Genomic DNA, 12,066 nt, shown 5'->3' on the forward strand with positions numbered 1-12,066 from the left:
ATAATAACGTAACAGTTTCTGTAATAGATTTCGATACAATCACAAAAAGGCTGATTGGAAAGGATGCCAACGCAAGATATTTATTGTTGATGGTCAATTCTTTAGTACATACACGCTGTATGATGTAGGTTCAGTGTTTTTTTTGTTGTTTTTTGAATTAGTGTAAAACACATAACGAATAACATTCTAGCGGAACAAAACTTTATTATTAATATTATTAAATTATTTTTAAGAGTGGGAAAATTGAATATTTCTTACATAAAATTTTGAATATAAAATGTATTCGCATTTTAATTAATTGCTGAAAAAAATTGACGAAAGTTTAGGAAAATTAATGAAAAAACAAGGTTAAAAAGTATTAATTTCTTTATGTAAATTATAATTTGATTGTAAAACTTTTCACTGATTATTTCATTATAAAAATGGAAAATATTTTTATTTTGTATTCTGAAAATTTGGCAAAATGTTTTAACAGATTTAAAGAGAATATAAGTTATAATTATCTGAAAACGACCTATAGTACAGAATTAAAGAAGTTTTTTAGTTATTTGTTTATAATATATATTTTTTTAAAGAATATTTATTTAGAGGTATTAAGTAAAGAAAAAGCAGTCATTTTAGTTCTTTCGTTTGTAAATGTAATTTTACGTTGAGTAATCAACAAATTATTACACTTTGATCTTAGCCAAGAGGCCGAGAAGCGATAAATCAACAAATTATTAGAAGAAACGTTTCTGACTCCCCTTTTTATTAGCTAAAGTTTTTTCTTAAAACGTTCATGAAATAAACAACGGTTCTTCACGAAGAGCCATTTGTTTTTAATTTTAAAAATCAAGGAAGTGGAACAAGGATTTTGTTGATCGAAATGTAGCAAAAAGTTAATGAATACGATTAAAAAAAATACAATACCTGTTGAAAAAAAAAAACTAGTTTTAGTTATAATTTCTTTCTAAATACAAGAATAGAACCTTGAAATTACTCCTTGGAAAAAGTTTACAAAGTAATCTCTGTTTTTATACGTAATTTCTAAGTATCTATTTTAAATAATAGAAGTAAATATTTTGAAATCAGATAAAATTCATTTCATTTATAAAGCTTACCCTTCCGAGTTTAATCTACGTGAAATGGTATAATATATTTACAGTTTATTTTATTTTTAAACTAATCTTATTAACTTTTATCTGATATTTCTTATCCAAATCAACAGCCAGCTTAGTGATCAGCATCCTTTCCGATCAGCCATTTTGTGATTGTATCGGAATCTATTACAGAAACCGTTACGTTATTATTATTACTATTATATTTATCTTGTTTTGAATTCTTTTATTAACAATTATTCAGAAGCTATTGGTGGTTTTAGCACAGTTATTATTTTTTTTATTGGAGATTTATTCTGTCGAGTCTATTCAACGAATAAATATCGAGCTGGATTTACAGCCTGTTATTAGACATAAAAGTAAACTAAAAAAAATTATTCATTTTTTATTGTTTATATATTTCTACGGTGAAAATGAGATGACTAGGTTATTTACATGGAGAATTACGTAACTTTAATATTGTAATATTAAATAATAAGTTGAAATGTAAAAACAGAATTCACATATTGTTCTTTATCTCTACTAGTTATAGTTTAGAAGATAGCTTTTACAAAACGTTAAAAAATGGAAATACATTTTATGATAGGAGTTTGGCTTGTTATTTAAGTACTATGGAGTGTTTCATAAATTGGAACGATGTGGTTACGAAAATCACCACCGGTTTCTTCGGATTCACCTAAACCCCTCCTTAAAAAAAAAATGACAACTCAGTTGTAGGACTTTCACGGAACGCGGCTTTACCCGCGTTCCGGGAAGGTCCTGCAACCGTAGGTTGTTCCTGATGACACACACAGCGTAATTTAAAATATTCATCATTTTATTTAAATATAATATTTTTTCGTTTACTTACTTCAATGATTCTAGCTAAAGCGCGCGCGCATACGTATTTAATTCGTGTGGGTGTGGCGGCATTAACAGTGACGGTCGGCACTAACTAAACTAATGTAATTTTACAACTTACATAGAACAAATTTCGCTTGTAAAGTTGGCAAACTGGTGTAGCAGCGAGGCTTAACGCATCAGGTAGCGAGTCAATCGGGTGATCGAATTCGAGACCCAGCCAAAACGAGCTGCTTTTTTAAACTTTAAAAATTATTCATTTATTTAATTATACCGTTCACCTGTGACGTTACTACATAGCATACGACTACAACAGCTGTAATTAGTACTACCAACCTTTGAAATGTTAACTAAATAAAGTAAATTATTCATATTTAAAGTATAGAAAATAATTTGGTTGGCAACCCTGTGAAATTTCAAATTTCCCGGTCCAAGAGGGCGAAGGAAAATGGAATTTCCAACAGGGAAAAATGGTAATTCCATGCTGGCGAATTGCGACACTAGCGCTCCTTGTGGTGACAAGGGATACTACTGAGCTGTATGCCCACTTTGCCACTTTTTGGGACATTATTTAGGGTGGGAGTGCAATTTTACAAAAATATTTTTTTCAAATAATGTTATTTTTTAATTTTTAACAAATGTGTCTAAGAAAATATGAGCTTAATTAGGCGAAATCTTAAAATACTTAGGGCAACCTTGTTCTACAGACACACCCCTTGACCTGTTAAGTTGATCAATACCCCATATATAGATGTAATCTGACCGACCAAGTTTGGTCAAAATCGGTCCAATAGTTCTGGGGATATAAGATGATTTATAGCCCAACACATAACACACACCCGTTCGTAGGTATGAACATTAACAGCCGTTTTATTTTTTAAATTTTTGGGTTTCTTGTGTCAAAACTTCAAATTGTGTCAAACTTCAAAAGTGTCAAAACTTCAAGATCCGGTGAAAATCGCATGTACCCAAATTGGACCGATTACAATACTATATATATATAGCTCTGTTATAGCACTATCTAGACGGTAAGTAATAAAATATTTTTAAAGACACTTAATCGAACTCTGCGGCAGAGAGGTAAGTATGTCTTAGGTTTTTATTGCCGGCAGTCCCAGGTTCGAATTTCGGATAGACATGGTATTTCTCATACGTTCCAAAATTTCCGTTCGGTATTTTCATGCTTAAGTTTATAGTTTATATGATGGCTTAATCATATGCAAAAAAAAAGTAATAAAACAAGTAAATTAACAAACGGAAAGCAATAAGCTGACTTTACATTCATTTTAGGAAAATCTGAATATTCCATTTCCAAAATATTAATTCTCAAACTATACTGCACATAATAATCAGATAGAAGTTAGATTAGAATGAATTTTTTTTTTAAACCACTGTTTATAAGAATAAAGTTATAGGTAGCCGTGTGAAATTAAATTAAATGAATCTAATAGTCTTACTTTATAAATTTAGTTACATTGCAATTCTATCGGTTGTGTGGTTTTATAGAGCATCATTCTAGGCGGAGTCATTCGACTACAATACATTATACTCATTATTTTTATTCTCTAAAAGCATTAACGGAATGGTCGACATTTTATAGATTCAAGGTTACACAATCCGATTTTATGAGTATATTATCGTATACAGGCTGGATAGTATATAAGAATAACATAAACGACTGAACAAAGAGCACATATTGTTCGTATCTAATAGCAAAAACCGCTTTACCATGAAAAAAATATAGGAAGAAAATAAAAAGAATTTTAATTGGTTGCTGTTACTGACGCCGCCGGTTTTTTCCTTGAACTTACCACCGCTCATACCAGTTACTGCAATAGTAAGTCAAAGTTAACTGTAGTTAAGGCAAACGTTACATAGAGAGAACTTTTAAAATAATTAAATACTACTACTACTGTACTGTTGTGAACCGGTCTTGAACCAGATGTGCAGTTTTAAGGAAGGAATTTACCGTGCAAGGTTGCATTTATAATTATGTTAATGTTTTAATAAATATGTATTTTATATGTGGCCTATTCGTTTATAGCTACATACTTTGTAAATGAATTTGACCTTCGCAACTTTATTGAAATTTTCACATTTCACTTTTTTAATGCGAACGCGTGCGCGTGTACATTCGCGCACAAAATAGTGGTAACGAATATGTAATTATTTTTCTTGAGTGCGAGTATATATTTAATTATGATTATAGAATAGAAATAAATAGGTAACTCTATCAACTTGTAACTAATAACCATTAGTCTAAATGCAATATTGTAATTCAATTTCATCCATTCAAGAATGCTGGTTAATCTAGCTAAAACTTAATAAACGTGATATCTTTCTAACATATTTGGTTGTTACGGTTACTAATTTGCGGTTTAGGGAGTAAAAAATAATCTGGTGGCGTGAAGCTTGTCGCGTCATTCCCTAGTTGTAAAATGAGGTACTGTATCTGTATATAAGGCACTGTATGAGGTTGTAAAATGAGGTACACTACTAGTATCAGTTTTTGTAGCTTTTGGTTTAAGAAGAGGACAACTTCATCTTTTTCTGTTCTGAGTTCTGGAAATTATTTACATTCCTTAATTTCTAGCGTTTTTGACATTTCGACGGAGAAACATGCAATATATACAAAATATATTGTAAACGTTGAGCGCATACACATCCCTGTGATTTCCCTATCAAATTTTTATTTACATTGTCGGCCAGATGCTAGACGAATGTCAAGCTCTGACATGCAGCTAAGGTTCGTGGGAAAGAGCGGTAAGTCTTGACAGTTAACATCCATTAGGTAAAACCTCTCTCCGATTAATCTACATATGACTCAAACTTTGTTGTAACATTTATTCGGTTAATTATATTATACTGTTTCAAAACTACATTAATCTTGCCTTATTTGTTATTCACATACTCGTCAAAAGTCATCTAAATAAAAACAAAAAGTGTGTATACATAAGCGAGCGCTTTGCATTATTAAAACTCTATTTTATGTATTAACATACACATTTTTCTACATTTTTTAAAAATATTTATGATTTATAATTAAATAAACTTAGATCGTTTGAATATTTATGTTGTTTTCTCTTTTTTTGTCATTAAAAAGAATTGTATGATTTGTTCCAGCGAAAAGAATTACGTGAACTATATTGAGTAGGCTTAGTTCGTATCAAAGCTGACATTTTAATCACCGATGGTAATTTACAAAATGGGTAAGCATCAACATTATTTCATACATAATTCTCTGTTCTGTGTAACTGGTTTTTCTATTTAAAACATTTTCTGCTTTACGATTAAAACATATGTGCTACTTAATATTTAGAATTCCATGTTAAGTGCAATTAGTTTTCAATCGTAGGTGTTAAAACATAAAATTGTTTATTTTTACTATTGTTAACTAGATTTACACAAGTGTAACTTATAAAATAAAGTTTAGTTGTCTTACTTTAAACTTTAATAAGATTTTACTTATGATTATTACTATAGCAAAAATGTTGATTGTATAAATAATTAGTAAAATTATTTCTGTTGAAGTTTTTAATTGTTAACTAGTTGTGCTATTTCGCCGATAAATTTGAAGCTTAACAACTGACTTCATCTTGTTTTTTCCTTACATATTTTTCTGTCAGAGGGAATAATTTTATTTTATTGTTATGATTTACGTCTAGAAAATTAAGAAAAAATTAAGATAAGTTCCCCTTTTTGACAAATTTTTATACTATTTTGACTATCCATTAAGGTGAAGTACAAAACAACAGATTTAATATCTCCATTTAATCACTTGATTACCGCACTATTATCGTTTTCCTTATCTTAAGATTTTTTTGCCTTGATGTTTTTCGATCAACTATATTCCAGTTATCATTCTCGACTATTTTTTCTGGTAATAGCTATTTCATTCAGGAATGGATATTTTTAATAATTAAAAGAAGTCAAGATTAACCTATTTTTCGTATTGATAACGCTGAATAAGACAGTGTGAATAATAATAAAGTTAAAACAACCGGATTCCTTCATTCAGGGTGAATTTATATTTGTTTAAATATTTTAACCAGAAAAATATTTCTCCTCTCTATTTTTCTTAGCTTTTTTTGAAGCTAATTTCCAGTAATGATAGTTAATATTAATATATTCATGTCTTCTTTAATTTTATTTAGATTATTTAATAATGCCTGGAGTAATGGTAACTTGAAAGGTCGTTCATTTTTTAAAGATTTTTCATTCTTTTAATTCTGAACTTAAAAAAAGCAGTAACAATAATAATAATAATTTTTCATTTATTTTTATTTGGATGGATTAGTAATCAGAGGATTTTAATAATTTTTTTTTTAGTAGACTACACAATTAACAAATTTGTGATTAATATTATTTTTATAGCCTGAAATATGATCGATAAATTCAGCTATATCTTACAGTCATTACTGTTAAATTACTTGAATTTGCAAACCAAGCTCTGACACGCACGTTAACATTAGAAGGGCATGAACGGTTGTTGCAACGTCATACCGTACAGTTAAGAATTGTATAAAATATCATATCGTGATCATTTTTGCATTTCCTATCGGCAGTTTTTAACATTCTCTTTTCTTGCAAAAATTTCATTGCGTCATCTTTATTACGATCGTTAAATAACAGACATTCATTGTACCTAATTTAATTTTACTTGTACATAAAAGCTAGCAAAAATATACATCTAGACAACTTTGTCCTGTTGATTGGATGTGTACTGTAAAAAAAGTTAAAATTGTATGCAATATTTAATGTAAACTGTCAATAGTTAATTGTGTAATAATCTATTGTTTAAAATGCTACTTTAAAAATAACGTCATTGAAAGAATCGGTTTCATTTCTTACTAACAACTATTCACGGCTTTGGCCGATGCTCCTGATTTGCCACTAACACAAGTGAAATATTTTTGATACTTTTGGCAAATATAGTTTTCATGAAAAAATTACATTTGATCAAGTCGATTCAGTAGATTTATTATACTTTCAAAGGAGAGATCGTTAAGCAAAATTCCGAAAAATATTTTCTCCGAAGGTATGTTTGTATTAAATTCTGATTCTTGGATTTTTTTTTGCTGCAATATGTCATAGATTGAATAAAACCTATCATCAGTAAACACCATTGATTGGAGTTCTCGTTTGATATTAGAATTTATCATTCCTGTTAATTTAAATCTTACAAACTTCTATTAATTCCTTGTACGAAGTAAAGGAAGTATTGTGATCGCGAAAAATTTCAGTTTTCAGATTTCAACGGAAATATCCATTTTGATCATCCCTGAATTCATTTTTACTATTTTCGGCGTGACGTTAGTACGTACGTATGTATATCGCATAAAAATTAAAAAAACGATTAGCCGTAGGATGCTGAAAATTTGGATTTAGGACTAATGCAACATCTAGTTGTGCACCTCCACGTTTGATTGCAATTTACTGGGCCAAAAGTGTCCAAAATAGCCCAAAATTTGTTTTTTTTTCTTAACTGCAGTAGTCAGCCCTTATTGAGAGCTTTTCAACGATATCATAAGTGGTACTTATTTTCATTGGTTCCAGAGTTGTAGCCAACTAAAATTTTAATTAATGAAATATTTGGTCTTACAAGGAGAAGACACATCAGTTCGAATCAGACTTCTCCTTTTTTTAATTTAAATATATTGATTTATTAATCTCCGATTGTAAAAAAAATTACAATAAATAATAATTCATAAATAATAATAAAACAACAAAAAAAATATGAAAAAAATCGGAAGTTAATAGTGAAATAAAATTTTATGTACTTTTCGTTAAAAAAAAAATGTGTATATGTAATCTAATAGGCGTACAAGGAAGTTCATGTGGTGTCCACATCAGATTTTTTTTCTCTTTTCATTGATTTTACTCTTACCGCATAAATGTAAAATAAAATAAATAATAATAAATTTTCGTTACGCTGGAGCGAGTACTACAGTATTGTCATGGTCTAGATTTCAGTTGTTAAAATAAATTCATTCTGCAAGTTTTGATACGTGCACGAAAATAATTTGAATGTTATATTGGTAGAACAAAAGATGCATTGCGCCCTGATTTTAAGATGGTAATTTTTATTTTACAAGTTAGGAACAGGTATTTATTTTGTTAAAAGTTACCTGTTTTTTTTTAAATTCTGAACTGTATCTCATAATTACGCAGATAAAAACCAAAATTCTTGATAAGAATATTTTTACCGATTGGTTTGAAGCTTAATTATTCGATTCAAATGATTTTTTTTAGTTTTCAAATGTATATTTTTTCAACTCACACTATTTCACTTCGCTGAATTTAAACAAAATTTTAAACTAGAAAAACTAATTTAAAGTAACCTTTTTTAATATATTTTTTTAAACAACTCTTGTTACACCCATGTGAAAAAAAAAACTAAATATTTGTACTGCATAATGACTAATATTTTTTCATTACCCGTTTTTAAACTTACAGTTCTAGCTATCGGCCATTTTTAACCTTTTCCCATCACAATAATCCGTGGTTGATTAGCGCTCCGTGAAAATATGTTTGTATCTGATTGCCTCCCTTCATAGTCTTATGCTACCCTCTTGTGAAAATATTTCAAAAATTACAGTATATTCAAGAGATTTAACAGATTTTGACAAAAAAAACCCGTTACGATTGGATATTTTTTATGCCTGTAACAACAACAATATTTAAACAGTACAAAAATTACGATAATTTAATTGCAGAATTTTTTTTGTGCATTTCTACCGCGTTGTTTATTAGCAAAATTTTGCTGATTTTAAAAATAATACTTTCAAGCAAATCGGTTGAAAATTGAGCAAATAAGATGAAAAACCCGTGTTATAAATCACAGATATGTTAGTATAAATGAAAGAGATTCAGAAAACTACGTTTTATAAAAATTCCCACCACTCAAAAGGCTATTCAGATCGACAAAAAACAATTTTTACTGTATAGTGTTATTCATTACGAATCGTTATGTGTTACATGTTTACCGATATTATTTGTCCGAAAAGATATTTATAGACCTCAAGTAAAAGTGACGTATTTATGACCAAAAATACCTTTTTTTTGTTTGCCGTATATCATAATTTATTATGTCTTTCTCTATTTCTATACATCGATATGTTGCTAGTAATATAGCTATTTTTGTAAATAATAAATAAATTCGTAACCCTCATAGCAATTATAATACACAAGTCACACACACACAAGCACATTTCTGAGAAAAAATGGTCATATTCTTTTTAGTCGAAATAAAACATTTTACATCGTATAAACATAGTTCAAATTGAATAATAAAACTGATTTCTTTGTGAATACAAAACAAAATAACCGACTTAGATGCCATATAAATGATTTTGTAACAGCGTTTTAAAACTGACGCCATACATAGCCAGTTTAGTGGCTACATGATCTGAAAAGGTTTCTTTCAGTACGCTTATTGTAAAAATTAAAAAAAAATCTAATATGTATATTAATTAAAAAAAAAAAATGGAGAAGCATTTGAATATTAATGAAAAATTGTAATTTATTAGATTACGGATGAAATTTTTACTTTCCCGTTTGGACGGTTGGATAGCGCGATAGTAGAACTATAGCTCTGAAAGGGAAAGTATTATAATCGGTCAAATTTGGGCATATGCGGTTTTCACCGGATCTTGAACTTTTAACACCTAAGGAACCCCAAAAAGCCGGATGTTAATGTACGTGTGTGTGTGTGTTTGGTGTTGGGCTATAAATAATATTATACCTCGAGAACTACTGGATCGATTTTGACCAAACTTGGTCATATTACTTCTACACATGGGGTATTGATGACATTAAACCTTCAACTTAAAAGGTGAAGGAGTGGCTGTAGAGCAAGATTGCTTTCAGTATCTCGAGATTTCGCATCAATTAAGGTCTTAGGCACATTTGTTAACAATTAAAAAATAACAATATTTGCAAAATTGTTTTGCTAAATCGCACCCCATCACAAAAAATGCTATTGTATTCGTCTGCTGTGTTGTGATGTCATAGGTGATCGTAGAATTAAATAAATGAATAACATTTAGTGTAAAAAAATAACTCAGTCTGGCTGGATGTCGGACTCGATCGCCCGGTTGACTCGGTACCTGGTGTGTTAACCCTCGCGGCTGCACCAGTCTGCAGATTCTGCAAGCAAAGTTTGTTGTATATAAGTTGTGAAATTACATTAGTTTAGTTAGTAACGACCGTCGCCGCTAGTACCGCCACACCCGCCGTGCGAATTGAATACGGTATGCGTGTAAGCTTTAGGTAGAATCACTGAATTAAATAAACGAAAAAAATGTTATATTTAAATAAAATAATTAATATTTTAAATTAGGTTGTATGTGTATTTGTGTGTAAGCCGTGCATCAGAAACAATCCACAGTTGTGGGCTTTTTTAATAATACCGTTATAAAATGTTGAAAGTCAACATGGTAGATGCAGAACATTTCGTTACTTTCATAAGGAAATGTTTTCTCGGTGCCTTATCTTTCGAGGAAGAGTGCAAATTAACGAAGATATATTAAACCTCGATATTTTAGTTTCATTTAGTAATGAAATGAAGGTTAACTAAAAATAATTGAAGGATGAAATCAGACTAGCCTGTGATCTCACCCTCTCTATTTTTTGCTATAATTATTTTCTTATTTTCATGATTCTTATAATTTAAACCAAAATAATAATACGCAGGAGTTAAAGGATTTAAAGGATGTGAGAAATTTTGTTACCTTGTTTAGCAATTTTATTACTTAAATTGCAGTATTTTATGATTGTGGTTGCATAGTTCTTACCTAGTAAAATTTCGGATGTAAAAAGTAGTTGTCCTGAACGGACATTTCATCAGATTCATGAAAAAGCCTTATATGTTACAAAACAATTTGAAATGGATGAAAAATATATTTTATTAAATACCAAAGTGGAATCAAGGCGATGTTAGTTTTGTTTTAAAAAGTAACATATGCGATTAAAACTTTTAAAGTTTGATTTGGAAAGCTGCCTCTTTGATTTGTGGTTAAGTAAAAACGATTTCTAATTTTGTCATAACGTACATAATTAATTTGTGTTATATATGAAACTGTTATTTCATATTTTATTAACGATTTTGATGTCATTTTTTTTTTTTGTTGTTAGAAAACTTTTTACGTGGTGAAAAATCTAACATGTGTCACCTGATATCAATCAATAATTGTAAATCAATTAAGTTATTTTTAAATTAGTTCACTAAAGATATATCTAATTGATGGATCCGTTTAATATATATATATATATATATATATATATATATATATATTAATTTCTTTCTAATGTGTATACTGCAATCTGTTCAACTAGTGAACAATAATTAACTCCCCCATTACCCAGTAAGATGAAGGTGATATATATGACATTAAGTGAAGTGTAGTCTCATACAGACTCAAGCTGACCATTCCTGAGACGTGTAGTAAATTGAATCCCAATCACCAACGTACACCGGTATTCACTGACTAGTATTCAGATCCGTATAAAAGCTTTATTAGAATTTAAAAGTTTTATCTAGGATTTAATCCTCAGAACCTTCAATTTCGAAAATCAGTAGTGAAACAACTGATTTGGGACGACGAATTAACCACTAAATTAGCCTGCTGGGCTAACTATTTTTTGACTCTATGATAATTTTTAAATTGTTTATGTATTTTATCAAGGATTTGAGTTTCTCATGAAAATGATATCCTGTATAACATGCTTGATGATGATTTATGCTTTATAATTTATAATTCTATAATAACTTCTCTGCGAAGGACTTGATGGTGGGTTTTTAATTCGTGTTATTTAAGTATTCTATTTTATGCAAGCGGTATTCTTAAGTAAAGTGTATGTTATGGTTTAAACATTGTACTTATCATCGCAAAGTTGTGGGTGTGTGTATATTATATTAAATAAAACAAAAAGATTGTTCTATGGTTGTTTGCGGAAACCGGATATTGTAAGGTATTTCCGTTTTGTTATTTTGTTGTTTTCCTCTTCATTTCTATTTTTTATCCGGCGCATGTGTTAAGCTATTGAATTATATTAAATGTCTATTCAGCGAATAAATGATTTTATTTTCCGTAAAAATTATTTCAAAAATTAAAATCTGTACGAAGTA

The 12,066-nt window shown here is 29.3% G+C and overlaps 1 protein-coding gene across 1 annotated transcript in view; it reads left to right on the plus strand.

Moving 5' to 3' along the window:
- LOC142322190 (uncharacterized) overlaps positions 1 to 12,066 on the plus strand; it is a 750,399-nt gene that overhangs the window by 51,769 nt on the left and 686,564 nt on the right. The window contains exon 2 of the mRNA XM_075360980.1: positions 5,061 to 5,146. The gene's annotated coding sequence lies outside the window, so the exon portion shown is untranslated. The remainder of the gene's footprint in view (positions 1 to 5,060; positions 5,147 to 12,066) is intronic.

This window comes from Lycorma delicatula, chromosome 3 (genome assembly GCF_047948215.1).
Source record: "Lycorma delicatula isolate Av1 chromosome 3, ASM4794821v1, whole genome shotgun sequence".
In the NCBI taxonomy this organism is placed as follows: Eukaryota; Metazoa; Arthropoda; class Insecta; order Hemiptera; family Fulgoridae; genus Lycorma; species Lycorma delicatula.